General features: G+C 48.4%; 1 long non-coding RNA gene across 1 annotated transcript in view; it reads left to right on the top strand.

Moving 5' to 3' along the window:
* Positions 1-16,103, top strand: part of LOC129385080 (uncharacterized) — a 38,099-nt gene extending 21,996 nt beyond the window's left edge. Inside the window, exon 2 of the long non-coding RNA XR_008612627.1 lies at positions 16,009-16,103. This is a non-coding gene — a long non-coding RNA (uncharacterized lncRNA). The remainder of the gene's footprint in view (positions 1-16,008) is intronic.
* Positions 16,104-16,845: the final 742 nt, after the last annotated feature.

Below are 16,845 nucleotides of genomic sequence, written 5' to 3'. Positions count from 1 at the left end.
GACAGCGTCATTGACCTCGTTACGACAGTGCAACATGAAAAACGTCAACGCCGACTCGTCGCCGCTGTTTTCTTAGATATCAAAGGGGCCTACGACAACATCCTTCATGAAGCCATTCTCGATGCCCTAGATGACTTGGGTATTGGCGGCCGGCTCTACCTGTGGATTGTGAGCTACCTCAGCGGCCACGTCTGACGGAGAGACTAACCGTCATCAGGTATGCCGTGGAGTTCCTCAGGGAGGAGTTCTCAGCCCAACATTATTTAATGTGGCACTGATTGGCCACCTCACATCCACATCAGTGCATATGCAGATGACATCTGCATCTGGGCTTCTGGTAAAACACGCCCACAACTACGTGCGGAATTACAACGGGCTGTGTCATCTACTTCACGATATATACGGCGTCAGGGTTTGCGCTTAGCTGCCAAAAAATGTGCTGTGGTTGCATTCACGCGCAAATCCGTCTGCCGCTACCCGATCTCCATTAACGGTGTCATAATACCTTATGTCTCCCACCACAGATTCTTGGGCATTACCATCGACCGCGATTTGTCATGGACGAGGCATGTTAATATGTTGAAGCAAAAACTTAATCTGTTTTGCCATGTCCTCCGCTTCGTAACAGGCATGAAATGGGGCCCCACGGAAGGCTCATTACTAAGACTTTATCAGTCTCTTTTCGTAGGCTACATTCGATACAGCCTTCCGATACTCTCAAACTTGAGCATTTCCTGCTTACAGACATTAGAGAGCGTCCAAGCGCAGGCACTCAAAATATGCCTCGGGTTGCCACGGCGTGCCTCCAACAAAGGCACAATTGAGGAAGCCCACGTATGCCCATTATTGATATACCTGTCCCACGAACCACTTCGTGTGTATTTACGCTTACTGACACGACATCATTGCCATCCATTGACGTCGGTTCTACATGAGCGGCCGGACAGCAGTTTCACAAGTGCACTCCGCTGCCATCTACCCCACATAACATCAGGCTATGCCCTTCCATATCACCCTGTCAAACCACCATGGGTGATGGTTCAACCTTCCGTATGCGTACATGTCCCCGGCATACTAAAGAAATCAATGGTTCCCGTCATTGGACTACAACAACTTGCTCTCGCGTACATCTGGTCAGAATACCAGACATATGTTCATGTTTACACAGACGGCTCCGCGTCACCAAAGGCATCGACAGCAGCTGTGGTGATACCAGCCCAACAGATGACTCGAGGTTTCATACTAGACCATAATTCTACATCAACCGCTGCAGAGCTTGTGGCTATTCGGGAAGCGATTCGCCACATCTGCGGGGAAAGACCTCAAGAGTGGTGCATTTTCACGGACTCAAAGCCCGCGCTGCAAATTTTAGGATGCTTCCTGCGCCACACCGCATATCAGGTTCTGGCACTGCAGATCACCGAGCTTCTTTCATGCGCTCAAGAAAAACACCACCGCATAGTGTTCCAATGGATCCCGGGACACTGTGGGCTCAACGGTAATGAGATGGCCGATGCTGCAGCTAGACGCGCCCTCAGCAATGGCCTGCGAACTATAGTGCCATTCTCCAGACCGGACATCACATGCCTCCTGTCGGAATTAATGCGGAGTGCGACGAGAAGATACTGGGCCCAGCCAGACGCTCGTCACGTCCGCCTTAAAAGGCTGGATCCCGATATGAAATTCCCTATTCTGCGTGGAATTCCACGCCCTCATACATGCCTGATACACAGACTGCGATTAGGCGTCGCCTTCACGCGCAAATATTTGCACATTATTGGACGGACAGACTCCCCGGACTGTTCAGTGTGTGGTGCTATAGAGACTATAGAACATGTGCTCGTGGCGTGCCCTGAGTATGCGCGCGAAAGACTGACAATGGCTGATACATTAAGACATTTACAAAGTGGACCACTGTCGGAGGACCTCTTGCTAGGCGCATGGCCACAGAGTTGGCAGACGACAGAGACAATGCGTGCACTTTCACGTTTCCTAGGTGACACGGGCCTGGACTCACGCCTGTGATACCAGTTGTGTAATGTGTCCTTCACTTCGTTCCTCCCATTATCATCCCCCATTGTGACCCTTTTTCTTCCCCTCTTCCCCTTCCCTTACGTAGAGTAGCAGGCCAGATGCTCCATTATCCGGCCGACCTCTCTACATTTTCCAATCATTAAAATACTTCTTCTTCTGTAAATATATCCTATGCCACTGATGCATGCTTTATACACTCCTTCATTACGTAATACTTCCATAAGTGATAGAATGTTTATTTGATAAAGCCCCTCTTCATGATGGTTAAGCCTCTCAATCCTATTAAAGGTTCGTCGCCTTGCAGGCACCTTGTGAAATCCCCTTGACGAAAGACTGAAACGTTTATTTTGCCAGCCCCTACAATGTACCTGCCATATTCAAAGAGCCTTAAGCAAGTTAGGAAAACACACTCAGTCGACATGATACGTGGCTTTGGGATGTAAATCACCGGAGCAGTCAAAATTATATAAGTATATGAGATGGAAATTCGTCAGAGTGTTCCCACAAAGTTTTGTATCCCGTCTACAGCGCCAGTTACAAGGCAGGAACGCTTTAAGTAACTTAAGAAAACTCACTGGCGCAGTCGACAGGACAGGATAATTTGAGATGGAAATGCACTGGCACAGTCGACAGGATACGAGCCTGTATGACGAAGATAGCGCCAATCAGCGCTCCACGTGTCGTGTATTCCGTAAACGGCTATAGTGCATGGACAGGCTAATGCTACCATCTGATGAACCATTGTAAAAAGTTGTGCTACCATGATGGTGCAGACAAGAGCGTGTGGCAATGCCTGAAAGAAACTATAAGTACAGCTACTTTGTCGCTGCTGCACGTTGTACTAAATTAACACGGTATTGGCAGAGAACAACTTTGTTGGCGAGGGATCAAAACTATGCTACGCAGTTCGAAATTCAGATGGACAATAATTTGTCGGTACTTAGTGCAGCATATCATCAGCTACGTAATTATTGCAATTTGATTGCATCAGCGAGCTATTATCACAATCTTCGACTTGTAGTACGTGTTACCAGCGCTAGTAAAGCGAGCGCTCTCTTCCCTGCGACGCTTGCCTCGGGCCTCTCCTTCCACCTTTCCTGCATTCTCTCGCCACTCTCGCGGAGTCCCGCGCTCCCTCCCGCGTGCGCGCTGGCCGTCGTCTGCTGCTCCTAAAGCGGCAAGGTCAGCCGCCGTCTGCTGCCGGGTTTTTTTTTTTTCTTTCTTTCTTTCTTTCTTTCTCTGCGCCGCACGGGCTCATCGCGACCCGCCGTCCGTCGGCAGCAGCAGCAACATCGGCAAACCCGGCGCGAGCGAGCGCGCGCAAACTAAATAAAAGCTAGTCGTGACGTTCCTCTCTAATAAAAATAACGAAAACAGGACGGAGATAAGGCGGCAGCACCGAGGGGAGGCAAACTAGCCATGTACAAATGCACGGCTCGAGCGCACGCGCGCTACTACCGCCTCGCGGCATCGATTTATTTTGCTGCCCTGCCATTGTTGCGCTTGTCTGGCTCGGTCGGCTTGTTCGCGGGCTTCCGCGGATGAGCCGCCGTCGCGGCCGCTTTCCGCCGGCGCTGACCCGCGAGGCGACGTTCGATTACGTTCGCAGGTGGGGCTGTGACGTTGAGTTCACGCCCCCCGTTGCCAGATCGCTTTGGTAGCTGGCCACTGTCTTTCGTGTTGCCTGCTACTTTCAAGACACGGACATAGCGGGTTATTAAAGCGCGGCTTTAGCAATAGGCGCCGGCTCTGTGGTTGCCTCCGAGTTGGCTGCCTGCCGATGTCACTTGAGCTGCCAGTTATGACAGTGACAGGGGAAATTCAGCCTAATTACACTGACATAACAACAGTCTAGTTAATGCAAGATATATGCACGTCCTCATTTATTATTTAATCGTGTGGAACTTTCACATCTGTTGCGATTCGTATTCTCGTGATCGTGCGCGTTTCCGGCTCTATAGCTCTATAGTACAAAGAGTAGCCTCAGTAAGCACAACATACCACTGCGCAAAAAAAGAAAGAAATTTAAATAACGAAGAGCAGCCCGTGCTATAGGAGGACTGAAGCTACAGAGAGAGATAGCAAAGAGGAGGACGGCAGGGAGGTCAACCAGACGAGCGTCCGGTTTGCTACCCTACACTGGGGGTGAGGGAAAGGGGAATAGAAAGAAGAAAACAAGAAGGTAGTGATGACTGTGTGTGTGTGTGTGCAGCGAAGCACCGTGACACAAAAGTGGAGTTCCATAGCTGGTGATCTGCGTTGATGGCATCTGGGACGACCAAAGCGCCAGTGGTCGTTGCGCGAATAGGAGGCTGCGAGTGAGCTATGGGGCTTACTCAAGACTTGCAAGCACTGGATTAAGAGAATCCAGCACTGGCACTGCACTTCGCCCTGACGGAGTATGCAACTTGCTGAAAAGTACATGAGGGGTATTTATGAAGCACCCAAGCATCACAACCACTTTCCGGCCTTCGGACAATTGATCGGGAGTCGGCGCTGTGGACTCTACTACGGTGCGCTGTATCCTTTTATGTGACTGTGGCTCCAGCTGTGGCTCCGGCTGTGGCATCGGCTGTGGCATCGGCTGTGGCATCGACTTTGGCATCGGCTATGGCATCAGCTGTGGTACCAGTCGTGGCTCCGGCTGTGGCTTCGACTGTGGCACTAGATGTGGCTTCAACTGTGGCTTCAGCTGTGTCATCGGCTGTGGCCCCGGCGGTTGCTTCGGATGCGGCTTCAGCTGTGGCGGGTGCTGTCGCTTTGGCAGCGCGGGCCAAGCTTCAGTATTGGTGTTGTGTAGCACGACCTTAGACTCGACTCCGCCAGGCCGAGGGGGCAGAGGAGGAGGAGTTGTCGGATGTAGCGCGCTCTTCACGGAGGCATCTGTGTTCTTTGAAGTCCGACGGCTCGGGAGCGTCGCTTTCTAACGGCCGCAACAGCTACCCGACGAGACGAACGGTCTCTTGCCATCTGCTTCAAGACCTTCCTTTCCTTCTTCCTTTTGGGGCACTCCTTTCAGGAAGCATCATGGGACCCAATCCAATTGGGGCATTTGAGAACCGTGGCTACACAGGAATCTGCAGCATGGGGCTCTGCGCAGCGCGAGCAAACTCTCCTGTTCTAGCACACAGCGCTTACGTGCCCCAGCATTAATGCAATTGCGGCATTAGAGTGGCATTCGGATAAATGGTCGTACGTGGTGTCTAAAGTGTCCCACCTTGACGCGTGGGGGAAGAGATTCGCCCTTGAAAATTACCTTCACACAGCGGGATGCGCCGGGTCGAGACACGTGAGTTATGGCAAAGCCATCAATGGCTGGCTTCACTAGTATAGGCAAGTCAGCGCTGGAGATGGAGACATCCACGTCGTAGATGACACCAGTAGTGGTGTCACTGTCCAGATGTATATACTAGCGGACCTTCATGCCACCAAGTTCCGTAAGTTTGCTCAAAGTTTGCAGCGCAGTCTCATGTACAACGTCAATAGCCAAGATATCTTTAGCGTGTTGACTCTGACGTCCATGACTTGATTTGGCGTAACTGCTTTAAGGACCACCGAGAAAGACTGTTTGTTGAGTCGCCTCAGGTTGTTGGTAGCGAGTTCCGGTACAAATAGAACCGTACTGACAAGCATTCCGAGTTGGCCCTGCAGTCGACGTGCTTGAAGACAGGTAGGCCCTGGTGTTTCTTCGTTTCGCCTTGCGGCTCCTCACAAGCTGAAAGTCGTCATCGGAGAAGTCCTCACTGCTGAGTGAGTAGACACCGGTATCGTCGCAGTCGGTGTCGCTCTGGAGGTCAGTCCTCTTCCTTGACGCAGCCGCCACTGAAGTCGCCATCCCCAGCAGAGGCGTGGGGAGGTCAAGTTGCATGCGTGCCACAACCCATGGCGGCTCTCTCGTGATATACACAGAAATCAGGTGAAAATAGTTGAGCTAGAATAATAGCGTTCTGGCTCGCAGTTACTTCAGTCTTCGTCCTGAAGCTGCAGAATTATACGCTAACCTACGCCATGGGCTTCGCTGTTCTGGCTAACAAAAGTTTATTATTATTATTATTATTATTATTATTATATTATTATTATTATTATTGTTGTTGTTGTTTATTGGCATCCTTTTTGAAATTGGGCGGTGACAAATAATCACCTAGCCTGCTTGAGTTGATCAGGTATGCTATACTATACATGCTTTTCATTGTAGCATTTTGGATATATTTCCTTAATCTTTCTTCTCTTTCTCGTAACTTATCTACCTTGTACCGCTATCAACGGTTGCGGTCGTATCAATCTCTTCCCTCTTTCTTTTTTCACCAATACTCTAAACGTATCTTGCTTATCTCGACTGCTGACCTGTTGCTTCCGTCCGCTTTAAATCCGAGCGTTTCTAGAAGGTGTATACGTGACATTCAATTGCGTTGACTGCTGGTGGAAAACTTTTAGAAGTCACTTATACGATTATTGCATCAGGTGGACCGGCACCCGTTCAATTCGCTAACCTCTCATGATATGTGGCAATAAGCCAGAACTATAAGGAAAAGTATGGTCAGGACAGAGAGGGAGAGGGGAATAAATGTTTCGCTTCCGAGATGTAACACACCTTGTAAGCAAGAGTTTTTCCTAGGTAAACACTGGATGTTTACTACTGCATCGCTGTTGCGTTAATTCAAGTGCGTCCAGTTCGAGCATGTAACCAATTCTGTAGACCAATGGCCACAGACAGACCGTGCAAACGAGTGTATAGCGATTGGTCCAGAAACAAAGCAGTTGTGAGGGGCAGAGTGACGTGGACTTCGGCAACGCCAAACAGAGTATCCTGCCGCAGGAGCCATGTCTGACGAGAACGCGTATATCCCATTATACACTAGCGGCCGAAAATACTGCTATAGTGAAAGATAATGCCCAACCAATACGCACAACGGGACTGATTGGGTTAAGAAGGCGCAAAACTCGGGCAATAGGCTATTCATTGCGTATCGTCATTAGGGATTTTCAAGTCTCCTTGTTTGCTCTGTTCGACATCCATGCATCCACTGCTATATGACGAGGTAGAAAGCATCTCTCTCTCTCTCTCTCTCTCTCTCTCTCTCTCTATATATATATATATATATATATATATATATATATATATATATATATATATATATATATATATATATATATATATATATATATATATATATATATATAAAATTGAGGATCCTCACAACGAAATTTTGTGTCAGTGGGGCCCCGCAACCAAGCCATGCTGCAGGAAATACAGCAGCAGTATAGATGCTCTGGCACACATAGGTGTTGGTGAGAGCCGTGCTAGCTCCCTCTTTTTCATGGCATGTATAGCATGGCATGTAATGCCATGCTATACACACGGTAGCCAACTAAGGACCGAGGGGTTGTCTGGGTACGATAACAGCATAAGGAAGTGAATTTTACTACACGAAGACATCTCAGGGAAATGAACTAGGTTCGCGTGCTACTTCATATGGATACCTACTTTCCTGTTCAGACCCGAGCTTGTAATTCTACATTCCCGTCGCAGGAGGTCGCAATGCAGAATAGAAGAAACGTGGACCACTAGTATCGAGTGAGTGAGTGAGTGAGTGAGTGAGTGAGTGAGTGAGTGAGTGAGTGAGTGAGTGAAGGAACTTTATTGCAGGTCCGGCGATGACGCGAACTCGTCGCGCACCCGGCTAGTGCCACGTCGCGATCACGTGTATGGACGCTGCTTTTTCGTCACACAACGCTTATTGTATAGAAAAGATATCGGCTGTAGCCCATGCGTGGGTAAGCGGAGTACTGATGGCTCCTCTCCTATAGTGAGGAAAATTTCAGACATACCGAAACTATTAGAAATTCTCGGAATGCAGTCAAGAATTGTGGCCTCAATCTCATCTGTGAGTCTGAGGTTGAATGAGGTCAAATGCGCAGTGAGGTCAAGTTTAGAAGCGAACGTTTTCTTCCCGGAACTCATATCCCTTTCCCCTGAATGAATGAGCCGACAGTATTTAGTAGAATTTCTTATTAACCTTCTGGAGCTTTATTATTATAATAAATGTAGCTATAGAGTATGCCTATAATACATATAGTATACCTTGACAATGTTTCACAGCTGAAACCTCCTACTGAACAACTTTTTCATGAAACATTATGTTTCATTTGCTGTATTTCGGCTTTAAAAGCGACCTCTGTCAGAGCCATCAGAACATGGTCACGTAGCTTTAATCGTGGGAAACATAAATACGCACCGCAATAGTGAACTTAAATCCACAACCTTATTGCCTCTTCAACCGCTCTCATGTAGGGACGACGTCGAGTTCCCAAACTCATTTCAACCTGACAGAGACTGAGACGAGGTCGCGCTGACGTCGCTCGCAGCGATCTGAAATGTGAGCTCTCCTGCCAAGCTTGTCAATCTCAAGTGCTGAGGTTGGAAGCATCCCAAACCCGCGCGACGAGATGGAGTGCTTGCCTCTATGCGGAAGAGTGCGCTTCCTGGCGAACCTACCATTGGAAGCAGTCTTCCTGCAACGTCAAGCCCCTTCCACCGATCTGGGACGCCAAGCCTGGCAAATTAATTTCGAGGTTGCCTTCTCGGGCAAGAACAGTTCCAACACTACGAAGAACGGCCTCGCTCTTCAGCCGTTGCGCGCAGGGCAGCCGACTGCTTCGATCTGACCACCGAACAAGCGTGATCAATCTTTCAAGATAGAAACGGTAGAAGCGGCTCGACTCGCGCCAACCAAGACGGGGGGGGGGGGGGGGGGGCGATATACGTGGTGCACGCCGCAGGGTCAACGGCACGCACGCCCCCGTCGCAGCGGCGGCGGCCGCCGCAGACGCCTCCTCCTCAGGCGCGGCGGGGCTGCGAAGCCGGCGAGGCGTCAGGCAGCAGCAGCAGCCGTCGTCGTAGCCGTCGTCAGCTTGATCATTAGGCGACCGGCACTCGTCTTCCCGCCGCGACGAACACAATAATCAGGCAGCAGAGACAACAACAAGCGCCGTAATTGCACTGTGCACAGCACGCACGCAGGCACCCGCACTCGCACTGCCGTCTCCGTGTGCCTGCGTCTGTGCACGCTCGCGTGTGTGTGCACATGTCTGCGCGCATGCGCGCGTGTGCGTGAGCACGCGTGTGCACACACGTGTGAGTGAGTGCGTGTATACGTGTCTGTCGCTTTCTTCCTATGCGCGCGCTTTCTTCTGTGCGTGCGTGCGTGTGTAGCGATGCTTTCTGCAGTGGCCGCTAGAGGGAGCACTCTAGAGTTGACGTGTTTACTCGGGCAGACGCGTTCTTGGCTCGTCTTCCGACTTTCTGATGACAGAGGCGGTCTTGATGGCCTGAACACAATAAAAACTAACAAAAAGGGAAGATGTCCGAAAATCTTTTGGGCAATTTTCGTTACTTAACCCCTTTATGATGGGATGGTGCCTAAGTTTCTCGTGTCTCGGGTTATCTGAGACTTTTTCTCTGCGGCTTGTCGTGCTTGCTAATGGTCTTGTTGTTCCCTGATGCGTGTAGACATCCGGAGCAGCTTGGATAACGTCTGCCACGGATCGCGCGTGTTAGCTGCAATTTCCTACGCGCCCATCACTATCGTGGATAGTAATCCTCAGCATACACGTTGGGGCCCAAATGCGCCCTGCTCGTTCTATATATGTATAAGCGATGTCTCGCAGCGATGATGACTACTACTGGCTTCACGTCACGCGCCGGTGAAGACGTCATCAGCCGTTTCATTTGCGCGTGACCTCCTAGTGAAGGCGACGCTTCGACAGCTGCGTTCGCAGTACGTGAGTGCGCGTTCCTCATCAGCGAAGACAGCCTTCTCGTACGTCGTTTCAAAGAGCATGAAGTCCCTTAGAAAGATTTTCGCATCTATTTGGGCTTCGCTGTTAAGTGGGCGAAATGCTCTACGGCGATTTTTATTGTTCGTTGCGTATACCCTCGCCTATAGCAGCGTTCACGTAGTCTAATATTTTTTAACTTCCTCTTTGACTGTAATGCGCGGTTCTTCACCGTGCCCATATGGCGGCGTCACTTAATCCGCCTCTCTAGCCGCTTCGCGAAAACCGCTCATGATTTGCGATTTTCTTGACATATTTTGAAGCACAGAACGTTTTTCCTCCTTTTTTCACACTACAGCAAGCACTATAGAGTCCTTCGAAGATTCTATCCTATCATGAACTAAAGTTAGCGAGACAGTGAAGCATGTGAAGCATCCATAATTCGTCGGCGACAAATAGCGGCGCGGCTGGGGCGACGGGGACCGACGGCGTTGAGGTGACGGCGAGCGAGCGAGCAGGACGACTGTGATCGACGGATACGTCAGAGGTAGGAGGCATACGGCGAGGCGAGTAACGGCGCGGGTCGGCATATGGGCGAGGAGACGAGGAAAAGGAGCTCGAATACGGCTACGTCCAGGAAGTGCGGCAGTGGCGAGCGACGTGGCCAATGCGAAGGCAACGGAAGCAAATGGGCTTGTCGTCCGGAGTTCTCCACTCGGAAGGGTTGCGGTATCTGGGAGGGGAATACAGATCGCTGCGAGGCGTAGCTGTCGGCACCGGTCGGGCGTCATGTTGGGAGACGGAGCAGGCAGCAGGAAAACCTAGGTTTGCAAATTCTTGCCGCACAACGGCCTGAATCAGAGAGATGGAGATTCTTGTTTGGAAAGAGGTAAAATTGGGATGAAGTGCAGCGCAGTAACTGTCTCTCCGGGGAGGACTCCTCAATCGAGAGAGCCGGGCACTCACACAGCAAGTGTTCCAGTGAAAGAGATCGCTGGGGCTGGTTGGGCAATGGAGCGGTCAAATGGGCGTGAATGGAACGGCGCAGGACTTGTAGCCTCGAGCTCCCGGCGAACAATACGTCTGACGAGCTCATTTAAGGGTGTTGTAGAGGTAAGGTCGACGCAAGACGTTGTCGCAGCCGTGTTAGGGAGCCGGGAGAACTGTGGAATGACGCGGCGGCTTTTGGCGAGCTCAAAGCGGCGGCATTCCTTGACAGTGACGGCGATGGTGGACACATTATTGAAGACCAACAAGTTGAACGCGTCGTCCGCGATCCCTTTGAGTACGCGGTTGACTTTGTCAACCTCGGCCATTTTCTCGTCGACTTTACGGCAAAGAGCGAACACGTCTTGTATGTACGAGACATACGATTCAGTAGAAGACTCAACTCGGGTAGCAAACTTTTTTCTAGCAGCCAGCTGCCGACCGGTCGGACTTCTACAGAGGTCGCCGAGCTTCTGCTTGAACGCATCCCAGCTAGAGACCTCGTCCTCGTGCGTCCGGAACCAGACACGAGGAGTTCCGCCCAAGTAAAATAGGACATTCGCTAGCATAATGGTAGGGTCCCAGCGGTTGTTTCGGCTAACACGCTTATACAGGCTGAGCCAGTCTTCAACGCCGACATTACCTTGGCCGAAGAATATGCCAGGATCGCGGGGATTGGTAACCGTAACGTACGCTGTTTTCGGGGTCGCAGGAGTAGAAGCAGACGAGGTGTCGTCACCGGGAGCCATGGCGGAAAGCAGGACGGTGCGGCCCTTTGCAGAGCTCCGTGGCGAGGACGGGGAACTGCACCCTCCACCAAAATGTTACGCGTACGAAGGATTAAGGACTGGAGACTATTTACAGAATATATCTACAAAGGATAACTGCAGCGCGGGCCAATTCAGCCGACAGCTCGAGAGCCAGAGAGCGATCGTCGTCTTCGTCGGGGCGCCCGCGTGCATCGTCCACAAGAAACACGCAATGCGCATGTATCATTATCCCCGGCGGCAGAAGCACCGTCCCGGTGCGTCTAAATATTGGTGATAACTGGAGAGTAGTATGGTGTGAGGCTTGCGACATGCACAACGTCAGTGGAATTCCGGGCAGATGAGGCACTAGTACCTACTGGGGCGATTTCGTACGTAACTGGAGTCACGGCGCGCAGCACTCGACATGGGCCTGTGGACAGAGACTATATATATATATATATATATATATATATATATATATATATATATATATATATATATATATATATATATATATATATATATATATATATATATATATATATATATATATATATATATATATATTCCTGATATAAAGTCCTTTCTCGGGAATTGACAGCAATTTTCGATGGATAGATGTGGTGTCGTCATAAGGGACGTAAAGAACCAGCGAAGTACGTTTCCCATACGACGAGTTGACATGAGACTTCAGAATGCAGCATCAGCATGCTAACCTCTAAAGCGATGTTAAGCCTTCATGCCAGTGTTTCGGCCAAGAAAAACTATTTTTATTACAAGAAACACGAAGAAGATGTTTTTTTTCACCACGTATCTGGAGATACACGCCTTCAGAATTTAACCAGCAGTGTACTTCAACAAAATGGGGGTGTTCCACGTTCGTAACATACGTCACAAAAAACGAATGAAAAGTGAGTGAATGGAAGAGAGCAAACGAAAAACATCTCGGTATTTGAATAGCACAGTAAACGTTGTCGGTAGACTGCACAAAGAAGTATAAATAACAAGGATGCGCGTAAACGCTTAACCTAAGTAAAATGAACAATGTAACACTGTATAGTCGATTATTTGTTAAGCTGGTTAATTTTGTAAAGGTAATCCGTCATTAAAGCCTTAAAGATTGAAAGCGAGTTACATTGCTGTAAATCGCTTTCGTTGAGAAGAACTTCTAAAGCGAAATTGTTGCAATAAGAATTGTTTATTTGTCAGAATTAGTGAGTAATTTATGAAGAAGATTCCATTAGTTGTAATACGGGTAGAGTTAGTATTAACCATGAATACATGAATACTTTGTTTAGCGCAAAACAACAGACACAAGAAAGACGAGCAGGACAAGGCGCTACTCTCAACTGACATCATTTTATTGCGTCACTCCTTTATAGACAGCTCAAACTAGAGGAACATGCGCAGTGAGCACCATGCGGTGGAGCCACCAACACCCAATCCCAAGAGCGCACTCATGCGACAGAATCCAAAAAACCAATTTCAGCGCTGTACAAGGTTAAGGAAGGCACACTAATGCACTGTGACCCCAATGACTGAATGAAAAATGCTTCCGATAACTCTCGAGCGGTGGTGTCACGGCTCTTTTTCAAAATCGTGGTATCACGAAACATGGGTTTGCAATGGCATATTTTACAATGCTGAGCAAAATGGGAACCTGTGCCTGTTGGTATGGATCGCTCATGTTCTCTAAGGCGCTCGTTAACACAGCGGCCTGACTGCCCTACATACACTTTGCCACATGACAAGGGAATCTTATAAACCACACCGACGCTGCAATCTACAAACTTCGCGTAGTTCTTTTCACAATCAGTTTTTTTTTTTACTTGCTTTAGAAATACGGCTGCACAACATTGACAGTTTCTGAGGAGCGGAAAACACTACCGGAATTTGGTATCTAGTGGCGACATTCTTTAGATTGTGAGCCACTCTGTGGCAATACGGCACAACTTCAGGAAACTTCAGGCCTCTTCTTTTGTGTGATGCAGTTACTTTTGTGCCGCTTCCCTTTCAGTTTCTGAAGCAATACCTCCGAGACTGACGTCACCACCACACTTGGGTAAGCAGCAGCCTGCAGCCTATTTAACTGTGCAATGAAACTCAGGTTCGCAGAGTGATGACAAGATTTCATTAACGAAGATTAACCACCTTTATTAGTATTAGTATTAGTATTAGTATTAACCACCTTTCGTGGTGGCACTATATCATGCAGTTGTAGTGATGAAAAAAAAAAGGAAGTTTGAAACAGGGTAGAGCAAGATTATAATAATAACATTGAGATAAAGACAGCACACGATGATGGAGAAACAGAAGTGCGACCTGAAAGGGTACGAAAAAAATAATACGGGCGATCTGCTTCTGAAGGGTTAGAATAGATGACAGGTATAGGTATCGTAGGTACTGCCCCGCGATTCAATGCAATAGACCCGCTTCCTAATTGTAAAGCTAGCTTTTCTGCGAAGCAGTTTGCCGAACGAACTACGGCGTAGTCATTTTTGCAAACACCGTGCACAGGCACACTTTGTTTGCATTGTGACACAAGTGTAGACGTGGATCTCGTGATGAAGCCATGCGCAAGAAACAAGCCTCCGCACATATGACCAGCACATCTTCATTTGAACTATGACGACTGCCCCCATCAGTTGGACAAACGTGCAATGCAGAGAAGCACAGTTGTGCATTAGCAAAAGGGTCGATAAGAAAGCTCTAGCACGAATCAAAGCCCTCAGCTCTGGTAATTATTTTAAATTGTTATTACAGGTGCAACATTGTCACAATATATTAAATGGTTATAAGTATGTACTTCGCATTGGTTCTGGTACAGTTAGCACTGTGAAATATCAGAACAGAACCGATGCGGTACGAGCATAATGCGTTCTATGTTAGCGGCTTACAGGACTGTATATGGCTGTATATGATAAGATGTATATGACTAACCTCCCGTAGTTTTTTTCGGTCTCCGGCAACAGAAACTGACTTAGCGATTTCCAACAAACCCATGCACAATGGGTTTCATTGTTTGCTTTGCGTGTGATCACGTGCGGGTGCAGTGCGGCGGCGCAGATGTCAAAATATGGAACAGATTAGAACGCTCGCCGTGAAAAATAGCGTGACGTCAAGGTTATCTCAATATATAAGCAGGAGAGGTATTGACGCTAAAAACAGCTGCGTTATTCATGGGGCGGACACGTATAGTTCGTACACCCGAAGAACAACATGCGTACGAGGAGAGCCGGCGGGAACAGCGACGAGAATGTAAACGACGCCGGTGCGTAACGACCACCGACGAAGAACGTTCCCGCGATGCTGAACGAAAACGACAAGCGAGCCCGGGCAACCATTCCACTCCATTCCATCTTCACAGAGCAGGATGGCTGTCATTGTTTAACGTTGCTGGCTGCTGTGTTGTTGTTAGTGCTTTACTGTTACTGAACTTTTGTGTGTGTGTGTGTGTGTGTGTGCGTGTGCGTGTGCGTGTGCGTGCGTGTGTGTGTGTGTGTGTGTGTGTGTGTGTGTGTGTGTGTGTGTGTGTGTGTGTGTGTGTGTGTGTGTGTGTGTGTGTGTGTGTGTGTGTGTGTGTGTGTGTGTGTGTGTGTGTCAGCAATGCGTTTTTAACATCGTGCATAGCTTAACGATAGTCCTCCGGAGTGAATGCGTTTGTGCCGTAGTACACCGTGGTGCTGTGGCGAAGCCCAACCCATCGTCATCACTTTTGCTTTTGCACATAAGGCTGCACTGTACTATCTACGGCTGCTTAAAGAACGCAGCCGTAGAGCCCTATCTGTGCTTATTTCGTGAAGTTATTTCCTTTCTCCCAACATTGTGTTCCTATAACCTCTGCTAAATGCCTGGATTTTATTTTCATTTCACACATGCAGAGCTTGTTGGGTTTGGTGACCTCCAACTGCTTGCAGATTTGTCGCTTCTTACCACCTCCCTTTAATTGATTGACATTTCAGGCCCTGCGATAATCACGATAAATAACTTCTGGTTTAAAGCGAATAGAAACGCTCTGTGATATACGTCCGCATTCGACGCGTTACGCTCCATTAGCCTTAGAGGGATGTCGCGGATAAGGATAACCGCCGAACAACGTTGCGATCATGAGGTAGACAGTGGCGCAGCGATGAATCTAACATTGTCTGAAACTAAGATACTGTTAGGAAGCGACCTACCCTGTACATAATGAATTATGAGCAATTACAAAGCGTGCCCCGCAGCACATTCGTTGACCAACCCAAACAGATAATTTCGACATGGTTACAGATGTCCACAGCGCGCATGAAGAACGGAGGAAGGACGTTGTCCAACACGGTTAATCCGTTCAGTGTTGTTAATACGGGCTATAAAGTCAAGCCAACTGCCCTGCTAGCACGTTGAGATGGCCGTTTAGATGACTGCGGAGCGATTCTCGGTGTACTTTACGACCTTCTTTTCTTTCTTTTCTCTCTCTTCACAGATGGCGTCGTTGCGGCATCCCGTAGACCCGGCATGTACGCGTCCATCAAGCAATATGATCGCCTATTTCTCAATAAATTTCAATTTTGAATGGTTGCTGAGGCACGTTATGTACTTTCCTCCCCTCTCTACTTCCGCACCCCCTTCTTTTGTTTCCTTTTTTTCTGTTTCTTTCTTTTTTTTAGCTTCAAGTAAAACGAGCGATGTTCGCTGCAGATTGGATACTTTCGTGACACTTGCGAAAAATTACGAAGCATGTGCAAACGGAAGTGTTCCTGCAAATTTGCGGGCTCGAGAAGTACATTTCCACTATATACAAGGCTACCACACCAACTGATATTTATATATGGAAAGAAAAAGAGCTAAAAAGTTGCTACTAAGGTTCCACAACAACTTCAGACCTTGAATTGTTAGTTGCAGGCAACATGCCTCGCTTACAGCGATATGATAGTCGCGCACAGATGGGTAGTCGTATACAACGTGCCAACATTACCGCGGCACAAGCGACAGCCGCATTATGAGCTTAGCGCACATATGGTGCAACAGTACGCGAGCTGTTCAGTTGGCCTTACAATTGGTACACGGCGTGCCCAATAATAAGATCGCGGTTTCCTTTCCTTTTTTTATTTTTGGCACGTAAGACTGCAAAATTTAACTAATTTATTAATATGTCCTCTACGTTGAAGAGGACAGGGTGGGCCGAATCTAAGCTCTTATTCTATAGGTCTCGCCATGTTCTTTCGAATAGAGCGTGTTTTGTCAAAACAATATCGCGGTCTGCACAACCGACCAATTTCTTCCACGTACCGAAATTAAAAAATTAAACTATGAGGTTTTA

The sequence above is a fragment of the Dermacentor andersoni genome, chromosome 5 (assembly GCF_023375885.2).
Source record: "Dermacentor andersoni chromosome 5, qqDerAnde1_hic_scaffold, whole genome shotgun sequence".
NCBI lineage: Eukaryota > Metazoa > Arthropoda > Arachnida > Ixodida > Ixodidae > Dermacentor > Dermacentor andersoni.
Note: the sequence above shows the minus strand (reverse complement) of the source record. Positions and strands in the feature narration are given on the sequence as shown.